Source organism: Sus scrofa, chromosome 10 (assembly GCF_054392235.1).
Source record: "Sus scrofa isolate SSC_HxYL_T2T_F1_AM1 chromosome 10, Sscrofa_HxYL_maternal_Yorkshire_Landrace_v2.0, whole genome shotgun sequence".
Taxonomy (NCBI): Eukaryota; Metazoa; Chordata; class Mammalia; order Artiodactyla; family Suidae; genus Sus; species Sus scrofa.
The window spans coordinates 63,551,272-63,572,979 of record NC_139392.1 but is presented as its reverse complement, the minus strand read 5'-3'; the positions used below and the strand labels follow the sequence as shown (position 1 = coordinate 63,572,979).

The following is a 21,708-nucleotide window of genomic DNA, read 5'->3' as shown; positions in this document are numbered from 1 at the left end:
GGTATATGTACCGTTGACAGCTTGAAAAGCTAAAGGATATTGGCACAAAGTTTGAACAGAAATCAAAATGATCTTAGGTTTCTTTCTCCATCAAAAGTTAAGTAGTGATATTCTAATGCTTAAATATGTTTGCAATGGATCCTGACAAGCATCACATGCACACCTCGGTTGTAACAGAGCTTGGAGATTCCAAAGTGTAACAATGTATGGAACAGGTATTACATGTCGGACATTTTGCTCTGTGCTACACATACGCTGTATCATTAAATCCCACCAACTGTCAGTCCCAATAGGGATAATTACCTTTGTTTTCAGTGTAAGGAAAATTAAGAGTTAGCTAGCTTGTCCTATGTTACATAGCTAGTTAATGCAGGACCAGCATTAAACCTACAATCTGCCTGGCTCCAGTGACAGTATTTTTATTAGTGTGTCTCTGAAGTTGTCTTCAATTGTATTCAACAATCGAGACTTAAATTTAAGAGCACATGTGAATGTTTTCCCATCCCTGCAAAAAGCATGTTTTTCCCCATATAAGTGGAAATTCCCTTAAAAGAAAATCTATATTAAAAAATTATTCCCAATATCCTTCTACAAAAATGAAAATGTGAAAGATTTCTTTCTGCATGTATTTTACTCAACTGTGTGTACTTTCAATTATTTTTCAAGTGGTAGTCACTTTTGTTGGACATATCGAGGAAAAGGAGAACACAGAATTTAGCTGATTTAAAGGCAGTGCAGAGAACATCTAAGATGAGGTAATAATAACTCAGAACCGGGATTCTCCCCTCCAGAATGCAGAGAAGCGAGAGAGCTGACTCATGTTTTAGCAGGGCTGATGGCAGGTGCCATAGCATGCAGTTACTGTGGCACAACCGAGTCTTAATAATCCTGCTTACCGAGGAAGGACTTTGAGACATACACATGCAGCTATGCCAACTAGATTATATAAAGGTTATTCAAAGTATCTTGCACTGCAAGCATCCAGGTTACTCAGTGTATCTGAGATCATAGTGGCACCCTGGAGACAAGAGCTACTACTATCCCTGAGTCATAAAACTGAAAGACACTGAATATTTGAATGGAGGAAAAAATTACAGTGTTAAAATGCTTCTTAGTACATAACAAAGCAAAATGAATTTATAAGAAACTAACTAAAACTGAAGCAAGGGTGATGGTATGGGGAATGAGGACATATAAAAGCCAAAATTTCTCATTAACAAAGAATGTAGAAGTCCAAGCTAATTGTACAGTATCAATTATTTATAACTTAGGACATAATTTATATCATGTTTATAGTCTTAAGACGCAATCTTTACTCCTTTGCTTTTAGAAATGAAAAAAAAAAGATTTATAATGCTTTTCTTAACCAGACCCCCCCCACATGTTACTCCTTACACATTTTTAAGTTAGCCAATTGCAAATATGCACATAGAAATTATCAGAACTAACTCGACAGGCTTGGAAGGGCAATTTAATTATCTAACAATACACTGGAAGAAGGTTAAGTGTACTTTAATACAGGGTGAATCAAAAGTCACTGAACTGAGCTTTGTGCAAGAGGTCATACGTGTTCTAACGCTTCAAGAAAATGCCAATAGAAAGAATCTCACAAGTAACTTATTAGCCCTAGTATGTAATTTTAAATCCTGAGAAACATAGGATCAGGGAACAAAATATCAAAAACTAAAGCTGAGAACACACTATAAAGCATTCAGATGAGACTAAAAGTGATCGATTAATATTTGCCAAGAATATTCAATGGGGAAAAATAGTCTCTTTAATAATTGGAGTGGTGGGAAAATTGGATACTCAGTTGAAAAAGAATGAAACTGGAGTCCAATCTGATACCACTAACAAAAATTAATCAGAAGTGGATTAAAGCCTTAAATGTAAGACCAGAAACCATAAACTTCTTTAAGAAAATATAGGGGAAAGCTACTGGACATTGGTTTTGCCAATGAATTTTGGATATGACACCAAAAAGCATAGACAACAAAGGTAAAATTAAACAACTGGAACTACATCAAACTAAATAGCATATGCACAGAAAAAAAAATCTATAGAAATAAAAGGCAATCTACTGAATGGGAGCAATATCTGCAAACCATATATCTAATAAGGGGCTAATGTCCAGAATATATAAGGAACTCTTATAAATCAAAAGTCAATAATAATGATGATTATAATTGAATTAAAAATGGATGAAAGACTTGAATAGACATTTTTCCAAAAAAAGACACACAAATGGCCAAATTAAGAGGTGTTCAACATCCCTAATCATCACGGAGATGAAAACCAAAATCACCTCACACCTGTCTGGATGTTTATATTCAAAATGAAAAGATATTAAGTACTGGCAAGGATGGAGGTAAAAGGGAGTATGTGTGCACTGCAGGAGAGCAACTATGGAAAATAGTATGGAAGTTCTTCAAAAATATTAAAAATAGAATTACCATATAATCCAGCAATCCTGGATATACATCCAAAGGAAATAAAATCACTATATCAGAGAAGAGATATAAGTTCATTGTGGTATTATTCATAATAAAGACATGGAAATGACCTAAGTGTCTATCAATGGATGATGGATAAAGAAAAAGTGGTATATTTTCATATTTATGGTGGAATATTATACAGCTACAAAAAGGAAGGAAATAAAGCCATTTGCAACAACCTGGATGAACCTCGTGGCCAGCTGAGGGAAATAAGTCAGACAGAGAAAGACAAATACCATACAATCTCACTTATATGTAGAATCTAAAAAAAAAAAAAAATACAGAGAGTAGAATGGTGGCTGCCAGGGGTGAGCAGAGAGTAGGGAAAAGGTCTTCAAAGACTACAAACTTCAGTTATAATTTAAATAAGTTCTAGGAGTCTTATTTACACCTAATGTACAGCACAGTGTCTGTAGTTAACAATACTGTACTATATATACTTGAAAGTTGCTAAAAGAAAAGATCTTAAAATTTAACACACATAAGTGTGCGGTGACAGATGTGTTAAACTACCATTCTTGTGATAATCTCACATTACCTATGTACAGAATTGTCAGAATGTACACCCTAAACTTACACAATACATCAAATAAATTTCAAGAAATAAAAAGACTAAAAGGGAAGTAAAAGTGAGATACTGTAAGTGAAGAATATGGACAAGTCTATTCCTGAAATTGAACAGATAAGAACGAAGTCAAAGAGAATATAAACTATGAAATAGGTTTATAGAAGTAGTCCATTAAACTGGGAAAACCCTGGAATTTCTTTATATCCCTGACCAAAATTTTCATGTGTATGAGGGCAACTGCTGGTCTCAATATAATTTGGATCAACAAAAAAGGAGCAATTGGTGACATAAATGTTATTAGAATTTTAAGAAAAATATAAATATACATACATACATTTATACACACTTAAATTTTTAATTAGAAAACGACAGGTACCTTACATATTAGAAAACCTTATTTAAAAAAAAGGATATGACCGATTCCATAATTCAAAAGTTCAGGATAGATAGAAGGGACAATTTCTATTATGCAAGGTCATGTAAAAGTAAAACAGGGTGCATTTAAATAAAAACATGTAAGGGCTAATAGACATATTTTTAAAGAAATATAAAAGGGACAAATACTCCAGGAGTGATACAAATATTAAGTGATAGCTCCAAGAAATAAGTCCAGAATGAATTGAGTTTTCTGAAAATTGCTAAAGAGAGCAAACAGGAGGCTTTGAAAGCTATTTCTACTTGAGAATGTTGCTTAGGGCAAGATGGCATAACATTACATAATATTAATAACAGGACAGAGGAAAATATGAATTTTAAAAATGTTATATTCCTTTTGTATTTCTCCATCAAAGTAAAAGAACATTAGACAGCGAAGTTTTTCAGCATTTTAGTCTCCTGGAAAATACTGATGGAAAAACCACAACAAAGTATCTAACTAACCATTGCAAATAAATTCATGTCTCCAAGGGTCTGATCACACCTTGCAAAAAAAGAAAAGAAGGAAGGAAAGAAGGAAGGGTAGGAGGGAAGAAGGAAGATCAGTAACATTCAGTACATCATAGAGATTATGAGAGGGGCAGAAATCTATTAATAGAAAGGATATTATAAACTACTAATTTGGGGATAGATGCCCAGTGGCTTTTAAAAATAATTAATAATATATTTTGTATGGGAGTCCCGTCATTGTTCAGTGGAAACAAACCCAACTAGTATCCATGAGGATTTGGGTTAGATTCCTGGCCCCACTCAGTGGGTTAAGGATCTGGCATTGCTGTGAGCTCTGGAGTAGGTCTCAGAAGTAGCTCAGATCCTGCATTGATGTGGCTGTGGCTGGGGCACAGGCCGGCAGCTGCAGCTCTGATTTGACCCCTAGACTGGTAACTTCCATATGCCACAGGTGCAGCCCTAAAAAGAAAATAATAATAATAATAATACCATATTTTGTGGGTAATTATTTTAAAAATCACCAATAGTAAAAACCAATATAAAATCACTTAAAACAAGTAACCTGAACCTCCTTGCTTGATACTGTTTTTAGACTGGTAAATCAGGCTTATGATGTTGATGTAAGTATCTCTCAATTGTAACAAAGCATCTGAGATATTTCTCCTTATGTTCAATAAGGGTGAATGCTGCCCTGAGCTGTGGTGGAGGTCACAGATGCAGTTTCAACCCCATATTGCTGTGGCTGTGGTGTAGGCCTGCAGCTACAGCTCCAATGGATCCCTAGTCTAGGAACTTCCATATGCCATGGTGAGGCCCTAAAAAGACAAAAAAAAAAAAAAGGAGTGAATGCAAATTGAATAAAATCACATTTCAACAAAATTTTAGCAATTGCATGCAAATAATGTGTTAAGTGTTTCCATTTCAACCTAATACATAGATAGCCCTTCTCTGATTAGTGGAAAGATATGAAAGATAGCTATGCAGTTTCAAAATCAGAATTCAAATTCATACTTACAAATTACAATGAGTAAATATCAATAAAAACTAAATAGTACATGGATATATATAAAGTTCTATATTTGGCTGCAAGACATGGAAGGTGTTTTTTTCCTTTTAAATATAAATTAAATGTAAACCAAAGAGTAATATAACTTTTTGTTAAGTGAACTATAAGCATTTCCAGAGCTGAAAAATTCCACTGTTCATTGTTCTTAATTACTGTCACAATATATAGAGAGTACAGCATTCAGCAGTGAGTAGTGATTACTTAAGCTTAGAAATCAGAAACCAGAGTGGTAAGGCACATATATATCACATGATTTGAGGAAGTCTTCCTATTCAGTGAAGAAGTAGGAAGTATAAGCGGGCATACAGTATTTATTTCCAAAGCAGCTTTCTTCTACCATTTCAGAAGACACAACTGGTGTAGAAAGTTAGAATTTTTATGGTACAACTGCAAGAAAGTAACTGTGCAATGTTTTACTGTTTTGAAAGTCCCAGAAATGTTAATACACCTTGATCTGATAATTCCCCTTAGCGGAATCTAGGCTGAGAATACAGAGATGCAGACAAAGTTTTGTATTTAACAATTTCATTGAAGTTTAATTTATAGTAATTGGAAATTCAGAAACAATCTAAATGTGAATACTATGAAAACTGGTTGCATAAATGATGTCAATTAATGGAATATTCTTCAGCTGTTTAAAAATGTGGTTTTAAACACTTTTACTAATAAAAATATGCGTACTTCATGTTTTTGAAAAGCAGGTTCCAAAATTACATATTCAACAAAAATATACATGAATAAAAAAATAGAATCAATAAAAAAGTTATAAGGTATATTTTGTCCTAAATAGAGAATAGTCTAACAAGAATTATCTCATAATGAGATCGACTTCTCTAATGCTGAATTTCCTTTCACTAAGACAAAATTTCTCAAAACAGGTATCAATTAGTGTTATCAGATATCTGTTAGTATAAGGTATTCTAGTCCAGTAAGTTTTATAAAACACATTGTTAGAGGAAATTTGATAATATTTATGGTGAACATATAGTTCTCCCCATGAACAGAAGATTATATGCTGCGTTCCCCACATCGTGCAACTCTTTTACAAGGTAATTTTCTCAGGACTGTTAATTCGTAAATACAATTTGAGGTTTTATGGAAAAGATACGTTTTTATTATTCTATGTAATATTTTTATTATTCTACTTATAATTGATAGCTAAGACTATACTTGGTAGGTATCAAGATATTCACATTTGCATAACAGGTTTTATAGTATAGGCAGCATAGTGTTTAAGAGCTCAAAAATACCAGATAGGATAGTAATACTAAATACATGAGAAAAAAACACAAAAATCAGTTTTTGTGTTTACATTCACTGATTGCTCACTCTGTACCAAGCACTTCACCAACTACTGCAATCTCACTTAAGACTCAAAGTACCTCCTATTAGCTCCTATTAAGCAGATGAGGAAACTTAAGCTTAAATAAGTTTCATAATTTAATAAAGATCACAGTTAACAAATAGCAGAGATAATAGAAAACACAGCTATAACCACAGCACTACTAATTATTACATCTTCAGGGTTCCTGTTTCTTTAGCAAGGAAGAATACTGAGATGGAATTGAGCAGAAAATTCCTTTAGAAAATCTATGGTGCCTCACCACCTCCAATTTGGAGACAGAAGCAATGTGATGGCTTCAAGCCTTCCTCCACTGTTCTCATGGGTGGCAGTGATAATGAGAACAAAGAGAGTAAGTGTAATAGGGAAGAACAAACCAGACTCCATACTAGATCTGTTCCTTGTCCCTTAACTTGACTCTAGCCTTTGTCCTCTGTCACTTGTGCTTAGTCATCCTGTCTCTACACCTTTTGCAAACGGATGCTACCTATAACCTGAAATATACAGGATAATCTATTCTTAAGGCTACAACTTTTAAGGGCATTACATTTTTAGATTTAAAAAGTTGCAGAACAGAGAGTAACATCTGTTTTGTTGGAAGTTAACAGGAACATCGTGACCTGACCTACATGGACAGCTATAAGAACAAAAGATTTCTGCACCAGGAAGTTTGCAACAACTAACCACTTGCCCTCCTCTTTCCCGTATGAGAGGAGCCTGCTTTCTGACTGAGAGGAGATGGCTCTCTGAGAGTTCCTCTGCCATCTTCTCGGTCTACTGGCTTTCTGAATAAAGTTGTTATTGCTTGCACCGACAACCCACCTCCCAACTTATTGGCCTATTTTGTGGAGAACAGAATGAGCTTCAACTTGATGACAAAAGGAACAGTGGAGCTAATCAGTGGGGAGAAATGCCTCAAGAAAAGTGCTGCAATCACAGCATAGGTTGATGTCTGAGAGAAAGGATGTGGTAGAAAGTTCCAGAGAACATCCACTGGGAATCCGGTGGCTGCAGATGGGATGAGGTTCCTAGAGACAACATAGGCAAAATTCTTTTTTTTTTTTTTTTGTCTTTTTGCCATTTCTTGGGCCACTCCTGCGGCATATGGAGGTTCCCAGGCTAGGGGTCGAATCGGAGCTGTAGCCACCGGCCTACACCAGAGCCATAGCAACGCAGGATCCGAGCCACGTCTGCGACCTACACCACAGCTCACAGCAACACCAGAACCTTGACCCACTGAGCAAGGGCAGGGATCGAACCTGCAACCTCATGGTTCCTAGTCAGATTCGTTAACCGCTGCGCCACGATGGGAACTCCATCATAGGCAAAATTCTTAAAGCAGATGATAGTAACCTGTTATTGTGAGATCTTTCTCAACTCTGATCATTAACTTCATCTGCTAAAACATTATTTTTCTCCAAAGGAATAAGAAAACTAGCAATCTCCTAGATTTTCATGCCTATAACTTGCATAAAAATAAAATGAGGGCAAATTTTGTTTACAATGAAATTATTTATTCTTAGAAGCACAAAGAAAACGTGCACAGTACATAGTTTTTGGGGTTTTTTTGTTTGTTTGTTTGTTTTTTGCTTTTTATGGTCACACCCATAGCATATGGAAGTTCCCAGGCTAGGGGTCAAATCAGAGCTACAGCTGCCAGCCTACACCACAGCCAGAGCAATGTGTGATCTGAGCTGCATTTGTAACCTGCACCACAGCTCAGGGCAACGCTGCATTCCTGATCCACCGAGTGAGGCCAGGGATCTACCTGCATCCTCATGGATACTAGCCAGATGTGTTTCTACTGCACCGCAATGAGAACTTTCCACAGTAGATAAACTTTCACAATCAATCAGATAATACCAAAACAATTTTAAATATATTATGAGCTCATTTAACATTTTCTTCAAAGACATTTTTGGGATTTCTATGCTTAGAAAGAATAGAATACCCAGCTATTGCTGATGGCTTATTAACCGTTCTCTGTAATATTTTTGAAAAATTTATCAAAGGACCAGAATACAACTTGAAGTATAAAATAATTTTAAACAGACATTTTAGGCATTGACAAAAATACATATTGTTATGTATGTAAGCAAAGTACTGAGGTCAAAGTTTTATGCTAGGCAAAATCAGTTCTAGTTATAGTTTTTCTTAATTTTTTCAGCAGAGTTGACTTACAATATTATATTAGTTTCAGATATATAAAATAGTGATTCAGAAGTTTTACAGATTGTACTCCATTAAAAGTTATCCTAAGTTATCACTCTACTCGCTATAATTCTCTGTTATACAACACATCTTTGTTGCTTACTTATATCATACAACATAATTTAGAAATGCTTAATTCCATACCCATATCTTGCCATGCCCTTTTTCCTCTCCTCACTGGTAATCACTAGTTTGTTTTCTAAATCTGTATGTTTACATTTTGCTGTATATGGTTGTCTTTTTTTATTTTTTAGATTCCACATGTGATATCATAACATTACTAATCTTTGTCTTACATTTCACTAAGCATAATAATCTCAAGGTTCATCCACATTGTTATAAATGGCAACACTCATTCTTTTTCATGACAGAGTAGCAATCCACTGCATATCTAGGTACCAATTCTTTATCCATTCATCTGTGGGTGGATACTTGGAGTGCTTCCCTAACTTGGCTATTGTAAATAGTGCTGCTATGAACACTGAGGTGCATGTATCTTTTTAAATTAGTGTTTTCAATTTTTTCAGAAATATATCCAGGAGTGGAATTGCTGGATCATATGCTAGTTCTATTTTTTTTCCACAAAGGTTGTATTTTTTTCATTTATTAAAGTTTTACGGCAGTATAGTTGATTTACACTGTTGTGATATTTTCTGATGTACAATAACGTAATTCAGTTATACATGTACACACATCCATTCACTTTCACATTCTTTCCCCACATAGATTATCACAGAATATTGGGTAGAGTTCCCTGTTTCTCTATACAGCAGGTCCCCATTGGCCAACCATTCCATATACCACAGTATGATATGCAAATCCCAAACCTCCAGTTCATCCCTCCCCATACTAGTTCAATTTTGAGAATTTTGAGGAACCTCCACCCCACTCATAGTGGCTGTGGCAAATATACATTTCTACCAGCAGTGTACAGATTCTTTGTTCTCCACATCCTCCCCAGAATTTATTTGTAGAATTTTTGGTGATAGTTTTTCTGAGAGGTATGAGATGATACCCCATTGTTGTTTTGATTTGTATTTTCTAGTAATTAGGAATGCTAAGTATCTTTTCATAATAGACATCTGTATATCTTTTTTGGAAAAATATCTACTCAAGTCTTTTGTCCATTTTTTGATTGTGTTGTGTGTTTGCTTCTTATATTGAGTTGTATGATCTGCTTATATATTTTGGATATTAACCCCCTGTCAATCATATGATTTACAAATATTTTCTCCCATTCTATAGGCTATTTTTAACTTTGCCCATGATGTTTTATTTTTTACTAATATGATAAGTTTTTTATCTCTCCTATTCGAAATGATAATCTTTCTGGGCAGAGTATTCTAGGTTGCAGGTTTTTCCCTTTAGTACTTTGAATACATCATGTTCTTTCCTTCTGACTCTACAATGTTTCTGTAGAGAAATCAGCTGATAGACTTATGGGGGTTCCTTTGTAACTGACTCTTTTTTTTCTCTTGCTTTACCATTTTAATTATGGTGTGTTTTGGGGTGGATCTATTTGGATTCATCTTGCTTGGAACCTCTGTATCTCCTCTACCTGGATATCTGTTTCCTTCTTCAGGCTTAGGAAGTTTTCAGCCATAATTTCCTCAAAATATATTTTCATTTCCCTCCTCTCTCTCTCTTCTCCTTCTGGGGCCCTCTAAACAGTAATGTTGGCATGGTGAATGTTATCTTAGAGATTTCTTAAACTGTTTTAATTTTTAATTTTGTTTTTCTTTTTGCTGTTCTGATTCAGTGATATCCATTATTCTGTCTTCCGGAGCTTTTGTTTTTTATGCATTCTTCTGTGTTACTTAGTCTGATATTCATTTCTTCCAGTGTTTTTTTTTTTAATTTCAGCTATTGAATTCTTCATTTTTGATTGAGACATTTTTATACTTTTTAGTTCATTATTAAAATTTTCACTGTGTACCACTATTCTTTTCTCTAATTCAGTTAACATTTTTATTGTGAATTCTTTGAATACTTTATCTGGTAAGTTGTTTATTTCTGTTTCATTATTTATTCAGGGATTTTCCTTTTTGTCTTTCAATTAAGAGTATTTCCTCTGCCTTCTTATTTTACTTAACTTTTTCTGCCTCTATGAATTTAGGTGAAACAATTATCTTTTGCATTCTTGAAGGAATGTTCTTATAATGAAGTGTCCCTATATAGACCCCATGTGTCCAGTGGTTTTGCTGGGAGAACTGGAAATAACATGGATGTAAATCATGTATTCCCTTGGGGTGGCTTGGCAGTTATCACTTTGGTAAGAGTGGGGCTACAGGATGGAGGGCCTAAGTCTAGAGCCAGGTGTGAGGTGGGGCCTCCTCTCTTCTCAGTTGCCATCATGAACCTATCTCGGGCAAAGTCTGATTCAAATTGCTGGAATAGAAATCCTGAGGGTCAGCTTTAGCTGGTTCTGTTCCCTTTAAGTGTGTGCTTCCCGCTCTGCACCTGGACCCTTGCCCCAGAGTAGGGGAGCGCCTAAGCAATTGATGCTTGTGAGTGATTTTGGCATATGTCGGCTACAGAGAGAGGTCTGAGCTGTCACTGATGTGCTGCTATGCAGGCAGCTGCAATTGTTTCCCTTATTCCTCTCAGACACCGCTTCAGGTTCAGATCTCCTTCATTCTTCACAGCCAATCTCGTCCGATCACTGCCCTCAGTCTCTGCTGCCCCTACCCTGCTGTGAAGCCACATCACAGGGCAGGTGGGAGTCAAGTGGACTTTCACCATGTATCAGAGTTGAAATGTGGTGAAGTGGTCACAATCAGAAATCTAATATCACTGCTTGAATAAACACCAACAATGGCCACTGCTGGCCTACCCAGGTTCCTGCCCAGGACCAGGTTGCCTCCACATCTCATGGTACAGTCTTCTCCTTGGGCACAGCCACCCCAGATCTAGTGCTGTGATGTGATGAGGTACAGTGGGGTTAAGGTGCTCATTTGGCTCGGGCTGGAGCACAGAAGGAGGTGGTCACGTGAAACTCGCAGCTGCTAGAGCAGACCTCTCCCCGCCTGTCTTGGGGGCAAGGCAGCCTATGCTTGTGGCCACTTCTCACAAGCAGATCTCGGACTTCACAGAGGCCTCCTGTTGGTCCCAGCAGTCCTTCAACCTTCCAGGTCCTCCCCTGCACAGGACTCAGGACAGGGGCACCCAATCTGTGGCTCTCACTGCTCACTCTCTAGGGCAGGGTGTCTGAATAAAAATTCTCCTTTTGCCTCACCTTCTCCTCCCAGGGGCACAGGTCCTAAACTGATCATTTTTCTTCCTTTCTTATGAAATTATGTGTGTATGTTTCCTGGGATGTTCAGGAGTCCTTCTGCCAGTTTCTAGTTCGTTTTCCACATGAATTTTTCCATATGATGATGTATTATTTAAATGATTATTATTTTTTCCATCATAGCTGGTTTACATTGTTTTGTCAATTTTCTACTGTACAGCAAGGTGACCCTGTCAGACATACATATATACATTCCTTTTTCTCACATTATCATGCTCTATCATAAGTGTCTTGATATAGTTTCCAGTGCTACACAGCATGATCTCATTGCTTATCCTTTCCATATACAATAGTTTGTATCTATTAACCCCAAATTACCAGTCCATCCCACTCCCTCCCCCTCCCTCTCCCCCTCAGCAACCACAAATCTGTTCTCCAAGTCCATGACTATCTTTTCTGTAGAAAGGTTCATTTGTGCTATATATTAGAGTCCAGGTATAAGTGATATCATATGGTATTTGTCTTTCTCTTTCTGACTTACTTCGCTCAGTATGAGAGTCACTAGTTCCAACCATGTTGCTGCAAATGGATTATTTTGTTCTTTTTTATGGCTGAGTAGTATATATACCACATCTTCCTAATCCAATCATCTGTCTATGGTCATTGGGGTTGATTCCATGTCCTGGCAATTGTGAATAGTGCTGGAATGAACATATGGGTACATGTGTCTTTTTCAAGGAAAGTTTTGTCTGGATATATGCCAAAGAGTGTGATTGCTAAGTCATATGGTAGTTCTATATTTAGTTTTCTAAGGTACCTCCATACTGTTTTCCATAGTGGAATTTTACATTCCCACCAACAGTGCAGATGGGTTCCTTTTTCTCCACACCTTCTCCAGTATTTGTTATTTGTGGACTTATTAATGATGGCCATTCTGACTGGTGTAAAGTGGTATCTCATAGTAGTTTTGATTTGCATTTCTCTGACAATCAGGGATGTTGAGCATTTTTTCATGTGCTTGTTGGCCATCTATACATCTTCCTTGGAAAAATGTCTATTCAGGTCTTTTGCCCATTTTTCCATTGTGTTGTTGGCTTTTTTGCTGTTGAGTTGTATAAGTTGTTTGTATATTTTAGAGATTAAGCCCTTGTCAGTTGCATTGTTTGAAATTATTTTCTCCCATTCTGTAAGTTGTCTTTTTTGTGTTTTGTTTTGTTTTTTTTATGGTTTCCTTTGCTGTGCAAAAGTTTGTCAATTTGATTAGGTCCCATTGGCTTATTTTTGCTTTTATTTCTGTTGCCTGGGGAGACTGACCTGAGAAAACATTTGTAAGGTTGATGTCAGAGATGTCTTGCCTATGTTCTCTTCTAGGAGTTTGATAGTGTCTTGTCTTATGTTTAAGTTTTTAAGCCATTTTGAGTTTTTGTGCATGGTGTGAGGTTCCAGAGGTGCATGGTTCCAGTTTCATTGATTTATATGCAGTTGTCCAGTTTTTCCAGCATCCCTTGCTGAAAAGATTGTCTTTTTCCCATTTCATATTCTTGCCTTTCTTTGTTGATGGTTAATTGATCATGGGTATCTGGGTTATTTCTGAGTTTTCCATTCTGTTCCATTGGTCTGTATGTCTATTTTGGTACAAGTACTACACTGTCTTGATGCCTGTGGCTCTGTAATATTGCCTGAAGTCTGGGAGAGTTAAGCCTCCTGCTTGGCTTTTGTTCCTCAGGATTGCTTTGGCAATTCTGGGTCTTTTGTTGTTCCATATAAGTTTCTAGATTGCTTGTTCTAGTTCTGTGAAAAACATCATGGATACTTTCCTAGGGATTGCACCGAAATTGTAGATTGCTTTGGGTAGTATAGCCTGAAGATGTATTTTTGATGTGTTCATCGGAGGAGGTAAGCACCATGTCTTCTTACTCTGCCGTCTTGATTGATCTCTCCCTACTTACAGGTTTTCTAACAATCCTTTTCAAATGATACATTTTGGAGAAATGGATAACTGTTGGTGTTTCTCACAACACTAGTAACATTAAAGGCATATGTATCCTGAGCAGCAGATAATTGCCTCCTATTTACTACTTGAAACTATGCACATAAAATGTCGGTTGATTTATGCTTTCTAGTGATTCTGATTTAGGTATGATTAAAGAGGGTTGTAAGTTATGATTTTGATGAAAATTATTGCTTTCCTAAAATGGTAAGTCAAAAGTTAATTCCTAATTGCCTCTTAGAAAAGAGCTTTCATTATGCTTGTGAGTATTATCAATAGCTTTTAAAATCCTACACTCATAAAGTGATTAAGATCATGGACCTTGGAACCATACTGCATCAATTTAAAGCTCTGTGCCTCTATTCAACAGCTGGGATGGTGTCACCCTATAGGCATGTGAACTTGAGAAAGTTACTTCAGTTCCTTAGCACTATAATGTTGATAATAATAGAAACAACCAATTAGATTGGATGAGGACTACATGAGTTAATAATTAAAAAGTGTCAAGAGCATATGCTTTGACATATCTTCATAAAGGCTAAGTTTGTCTTCTGAATTTTTGATGCATAGAACAGAATAGAATCTTAAATTAATCCATTGATTTTTGTGTATACACACACACACACACACACACACACACATATGAACAAACTGACAGCAAATGGGCACATGAGATCTTTTGGAGAATGACGGGAATGATGGAAATGCTCAAAAAAATTAGATTATGGTGATAGCTGCCCAACTCAGTAAATTTACTAAAAGTGCTGGATTATACATTAAAGATAGGTCAGTTATTTCTTTTGTATAAAAATTATACCTCAATTAAACCACTTAAATATGAACATACATATATATGAAATTAATATATTAATTTATTATATATACATATATAATAAACACACAAAAGTTGTATTTGCTATGCTAAAATCAACACTAGAAAAAAATATTAAACCTATAAAGATATCATTCAGAGTAGCTATTTGCCATATATTTGCTGAGTACCTAGTAAATGCTCAGTATTGGGGCTATCAAGATAAACAAGATACATTTCACTGCCTTTGAGGAGCTGTTAGTCTAAGGCAGGGAAAGTAAACTAGGATCACAGGATTCATTCAACTTGCTGTTTTTGTACTATGAGTTAAAGGTTACTTTATAATTCTAAATAGAAAAAATTAAAGAATAATATTTGTGACATGAAAACTAGAGGACATTAAAATTTAAGCGTTGATAAATGCAATTATATTGGAAGACATACACACACCTCATTTATGCTTTGTCTATGGCTGCTTTCGGGCTACAATGGTATATAGTTTGGTAATTGCAACAGTGATTATATGCCTACTAAATATTTACTATCTTGTCCCGTAAAGAAAATGTCTCCCAACTGCTGGTCTAAAATGAGGATACAGAGAGAGATACATAACTTGTGGTTAACCTTAATGCCTTGAATCTTTGCTACTGAGAAACTTCCTGAAATCTATTAGTCTGAGTTTTTTTCCTGGTGTACCAACTATTTTACAAGCTGAATCTCACATTGCCTCAATTCCCCTGACTATCTGAGGTTTCATCATTTTAAATTTAGACAAAGGCAAATACCATATGATATCACTTATAACTGGAATCTAATATCCAGCACAAATGAACATCTCCTCAGAAAAGAAAATCATGGACTTGGAGAAAAGACTTGTGGCTGCCTGATGGGAGGGGGAGGGAGTGGGAGGGATCGGGAGCTTGGGCTTATCAGACACAGCTTAGCATAGATTTACAAGGAGATCCTGCTGAATAGCATTGAGAACTATGTCCAGACACTCATGTTGCAACAGAAGAAATGGTGGGGGAAAAACTGTAATTGTAATGTATACATGTAAGGATAACTTGATTCCCTTGCTGTACAGTGGGAAAATAAAATATATATATATAAATAAATTAAAAATAAATAAATAAAAATAAATTTGAACAGCCTATTCTTGGTACCGAAAAGGCCTATAACTAAGAAAACTATTCATAAAAACACCCATATACTACAATGATTATAATTTACATCTTGGGCTGTCACAAAAATTTATCTTTAAAGTTAAATTCTTGAATTCTTGTTTTTTAAAAAAGTAGTAGATAGTCATTCAAGTTACTATTAATCAATTGTTCTAAAAGAGATGAACCACACCTTCTAATGCAAGTTGCCTTACTTTGTAGAACCAAAGATGTGCGTATAAATCTGGGGAAAACAACAACAACAACAACAACTGGCAGTCTTAATGAAGAATCGTATTTGATAAATCTACACAAATAAATCAATATGTAAGTTGAATGCAGTCAATCAACAAAGGTGCAACATATTAAATACTATCCTAACCATTTACTGACATTCTTATCTGTTGATATAAGGAAGAAGCTCTTACTTAAACTATATGCACCTCTAGGTAAAAATTTATTTTACTTAAAATGCACCAAATTCTAACTAACTCTTAAAAAGTAATGTTGCGATATTAATTTCCATGCATCCTTCCTCTGGCTCCTTTTTTAAATTTATTTATTCATTTAGTATCAAAACTATATAGAATGCATCTCATCATCAATATTCCAAAAAACCTCATACAGAAAGCTGGGAAAGGAACAGGAAGGAAGGCATTTCCATGGATTTACAATTAGAAGTATAAGTGGAAAAAAAAAAAAAAAAAAAAAGAAGTGTAAGTGAGGGTAGCATGTATCAGATGTTACTCTGTGTATTTGTTTACCATTAAACACTTATGCAAATAAACATGCTCTCGATTTTTTTTTTTTTTGCTACTTTCAAACTACATTGTGATACGCATACAAATTCATGATTTGAAATGCTTCTCCTTATTAGCCCAAGACACCTGGAACTGTATCCTCATTTTGGGAAAATGTGTTCTTAATTTAAAACAGTATTCATAAATAGTGATTTCAGATTGCCTAATTCTGAAAAGGCAATTGCAGAATTCAGGCTATTCATTCATTAAATACTATTTTAATAGTATCAGTTAAAAACAAAATAAAGTCAAATGCATGTAGAAAATTTCTGAACTGGATTTTGCTCAGAATGATTTTTCAAACAACTGCAACTGTCCTCCTAGATAGAATAATGAAGGATACCTCAGATTTAACTACAAGAATATTCAATTTTATACACACACCTTTTCCATTCTTTCATGAAGAAAGTTTGAATTTGCCAAAATATATCCAAGACACTGGTGGATATTCTGTGGTGAGATGAATGTTCCTTTGCAATAACTACCTTAGAAATTTTTTGTAAGATTCCCCTGCTCAAATTTCCCCCAATACCCCTCCTTTTGTTTGGAAATGTGACTTTTTTTTTTCTTTTTATCTTTTTAGGGCCACACCTGCCTCACAGCATATGGAGGTTCCCAGGCTAGGGATCTAATCAGAGCTGTAGCCGCCAGCCTATGCCAGAGCACAGCTACAGCTGCCAGCCTACACCACAGCCAGAGCAATGTGGGATCCAAGCCGCAACTGCGACCTACACCACAGCTCACGGCAACGCTGGATCCTTAACCCACTGAGCGAGGCCAGGGATCGAACTGCAACCACATTTTAATCATTAAAAACAACACTATAATGAAGCTATTACTACTGTTCCCATTATATACAAATGATAAAACCGAGGGCCAGAAATATTCAGAAATTTGTCCTGGTGGTCACATCATGTAATGAGCAAAGCTGGAATTCTAATCCTAGCAGCCAAGCATAGTAGTTAAATGTATGGGCCCTTTATTGGTTTCAATCTTGACTCAACCATTTCTGTGTGACTCTGGACAAGTAACTTAAACTTTCTGTGCTTCAGTTTCCTTATGAGTAGAAGGAAAATAACAGTAGGTAATATGTGTAAAGTGTTTAGAATAATGCCTGGCACTTAGTAAGTACTATGTAAGTGTTAGAGTAAATTTTTTTTTTTATTTTAACTGCCCAATTTTTAATACATCAAATACTGTTTACATTCAACAATTGCTTATACTGTGATACATCTGACAAGTTACAAGTAACAACTGAAAGAATGTAAGACTGTTGAAAGCTAGGCTTTTCTTTGTCTTATTGATTGCTGAAATTCTAGTGCCTAAAAACAATTCTTACATATAGTAAGTGTCAAATAAATAGTTGTTGAAGGGAAGAAGGGAGGAAGCAATGGCAGTCGTGTTTCAGTAAATTTTTTTTTAAGAGAGGAAAAGAAGCAAATAGACTACATAGCCTAAGTTCTTAACTACTCCTGTGGACTACACTGCCACTCTCCTCCTACTTTAGATGCTGCTTCCTGCTGTCAATGTCTGGTGTTACACATATTCAAAGTACTTATTGCCATGTTCTACTTTGAAACATGAAAATATGGCAAGTAGACCAAGAAAAAGGTTTCAGTTTTAATTATTCTTGTTAATAAGTATCAAATGTACAGTGTATATATACTGACATCATTTGAATTAAATAATTTTCTTTTTTTTTTTTTGGTCCTCTTAGGGCCACACACATGGCATATGGAGGTTCCCAGGCTAAGGGTTGAATCAGAACTACAGCCGCTGGCCTATGGCACAGTCACAGCAACACAGGATCTGAGCCACGTCTGCTACCTACACCACAGCTCACGGCAACACTGGATCCTTAACCCACTGAGCAAAGCCAGGGATCTAACCTGCGTCCTCATGGATGCTAGTCAGATTTGTTTCCACTGAACTCCAAATAATTATTATAAAAGGAAAGAAAGAGGACAGTATTAGAGTGTCACTCTGCATGAATATATTAAACTATATTTAAAGAAAAATATAGAAAACTTAAAGCTGCAAACTAATGGAAAGAAACAAATATACCCTTCTTTAAATATCTGCCCAAGAAATTCTTTTAAAAGTCTTCTATGCCTTATAAAACACTAATTGATTGGAATACATGTTGAATTTATGTTATTCATGTCAATAGCATAAAAAAATGAGATCTAATACAACCAACAATGTAGTATAAATGATCAAGGAAGTTACCTGTGGAAACAATATTGTCTACACAGCTGTTCATTAAACCTTTAACAAATATTTAATGCTTGTTCAATTAAACTGAAAATCAACAAATATCTTTTGACTTGAACTTAACTATAAAACAAATCAAAATTGAAATATGTTACAATTTTATTTACACCATAGCAAAAACAAAAAAACGAAGTAAAAAAATGAAAATGAATATAAATTTAAATGAAAGATTACAAAAATTTAAAAGAAAATAAAAACCCATATGTGACATGCCAATGAAAACAACATATCAACATATATCAACCTGTCATAGACATACTGGCTTTCTAAAAAAACCAGTGCTAATATAAATATAAATAAGAAACCTGGAGTTCCCATCGTGGCTCAACGGAAATGCATCTGACTAGCATCCGTGAGGACACAGATTCAATTCCTGGCCTCACTCAGTGGGTTAAGGATCCAGAGTTGCTGTGAGCGGTGGTGTAGGTTGCAGATGTGGCTCGGATCTGGTATTGCTGTGCCTGTGGTACAGGCCAGCAGCTACAGCTCTGATTTGGCTCCTATCATGGGAACCTCCATATGCCCTGGGTATGGCTCTAAAACAAGGAAAAAAAAAAAATGAAGTAATGAAGCCTGGAGAGAAAAGCATGCAACTGAAGACAAGCAGCAGCTACCAATTCTCAAAGAATGGGAACTAGGAGTTAAGACAAATACCATGCTGGAAAGGCATCTAAAATCTGAAAATCCAAACCGCCACTTTTCAAAGGATCAGAATAGGAGAGGACTGAGTTTGCATGAAACAGAGGGATCACACTTGCAGAATCCTTTAGGAAGGAGGGAAGAAAATATAAAGATTGGAAAAGAAATAGAAGTTAGAAAGATAATGGAGAGAAAAATCATGAAGGAGAAGGGACAGAGTAAACATTCTATAAGCAGAGTGGTTTTTATTTAGTTAGAGGGAAGAGATTGAAATGAAAGCCACCAAATGAAAATCGGAAGTGGTTTCTCACTTTAATAACTTGTTTGAAGATGAGCATCTGGAGTAGCATGACTAACCACACTGGCAATAAAAGCCTTATATTTCGTGTTCATAAATTAGAAAATGAAATTTCTTAATCGAGCCAGGGAAAGCCCCAAAGTACAAATTTATTCTCAAGAAATTTCTCTACCCAGTGACTTAATAAACTTTCACCACATCACTGTCATTGGCATTGTTATCAGTCAGCTTCAGAACTGTTCAATGAATAAACACAGCATTTTTCAAAACATTCTAAGACTCAGTTCTCAGAATTTGATTCATTCTTGCACATTTGGATATATGCACATATATGTGCCAACCAGATTGTTTGTCAGGTCCAAATCACAATCAACCTTCCATTAAGTGTATAGCAATCTTTTACTTTGAAAGTTACCAAGTCAGATAGATAAAAAATAGACATATGGCTTCTGGGTTCCAGACTAACAAAGAGCAATTTGTCATATTATCTTGAAGAATGCACCACTTGACTACCTAACTCAGAATTCCCTGGGATGGCTGTAGAGATGCTCATATTCCTAAGTCCCAAACTAGACCTTTTGAATTATTATTAGAGGGTGCAGAAAGTTGTAATAAGTGCTTTACAGTTATTATTTCATTGAATCATTATATTACATCTATGAAACAAGAAGCACTGCACTAGAATCCCTATTTTACAGATAACCTTGTTAAACAGCTACAGTTACAGAGCCAGGATTCAATTCAGATCTGACTCCAAAGTCCAAACATTAAACCACTGCATTATTCTACCGTCTTCCTAATTTGAGTATAGACAGGACCATTGTTGACAAGATAAACAAGCTATAGTAGATGTGTTCTGTGCATGAGCTGGAAAACAGTCATCACAAAAATTCTTCTAATCCTTTTATCCCTCCTTTCTCTTCTTGGTATGTTGAAAATGGAGCCAAGGACAAATGGTGGAAAGTAAAAAAGAGTATCTTTAGCTTGTTCTGCCATGAGTCAATGATGTAATATGTATAAACAAAAAAAGAAGCAATGAAAACTCACAGACCAAAGAGGAAAATACCTGCTTAAAGGAATATAGACTCCCTATAAAATACCTATCTTAGTGATTCCTATTAAATATAGATAAGCATAGAAATAACAATATTTATGTCTAAAATATCCATAATTTCAGATATTATGGTATCATGAAACTGATTCTCTATCTTTAGATACTGGTTTACCTAAAGTTGTCAAAAAGATGTGCTCCATTCTGAGGTAGAGAAGCCTATGGAAAATGTTACCAAAATAATGATCACACATAAACTTGTTTAGCTAAAAATCCTCAGCTAAAGAGCTCTATTACCTACAGGTCTTGTCCAGAACATATAAGCACTGGCAAATAAGCAAAGTACTCCTATCCAAGTATAAGGGAATGTGGGCCCATTATCAGATTCCCTTTAACCTAGTAAATATGAAAAGGAAAATAGAGAATAATAGAAGATAAAGAAAAAATAACAAGCATGTGATGAGCAAATAATTCAACTATGTTGTGAATAATAACTATACCGTGTGCTTAACACATTTCATAAGTAAGCAGGGCCAGAATTTATTAAGTTCTTTTTGTGTACCACGTATTGTAGTAAACATCTTAACAAACATCAGGGCATTCTCTTCTCACAGTAATTTTGGGAGACATGTGTGAGGATTCACAATTTACAGGAGAATAGCTAAGAAATTCTGAGAGGTTAAGTAATTTTAACCTCTTACCTGTGCAGTTTTCCATTTTAGAGGTAGAAGTAGTAAAAATACAATCAGATCATTTTCTCAAACCAATCACTTTGGAGAATGAGACTGCAGTCCATAAAGACCTGTGACAAATAATAAATTGATACAGAATCTGATCCTGAGCCCCATATAAAGTCCTTTAGATCTCAGGTCAAGCATACCTTCTC

At 35.6% G+C, this 21,708-nt stretch overlaps 1 protein-coding gene across 12 annotated transcripts in view; it reads right to left on the bottom strand.

Annotated features, from left to right (window-relative positions):
• The window catches only part of LINGO2 (leucine rich repeat and Ig domain containing 2), a 1,289,481-nt gene that overhangs the window by 1,145,795 nt on the left and 121,978 nt on the right, over positions 1-21,708 (bottom strand). The window contains exon 2 of one of the 12 annotated variants that reach the window (XM_084979855.1): positions 21,524-21,624. The exons of the other annotated variants lie outside the window; for them this stretch is intronic. The gene's annotated coding sequence lies outside the window, so the exon portion shown is untranslated. The remainder of the gene's footprint in view (positions 1-21,523; positions 21,625-21,708) is intronic. 12 annotated transcript variants of the gene reach the window in all.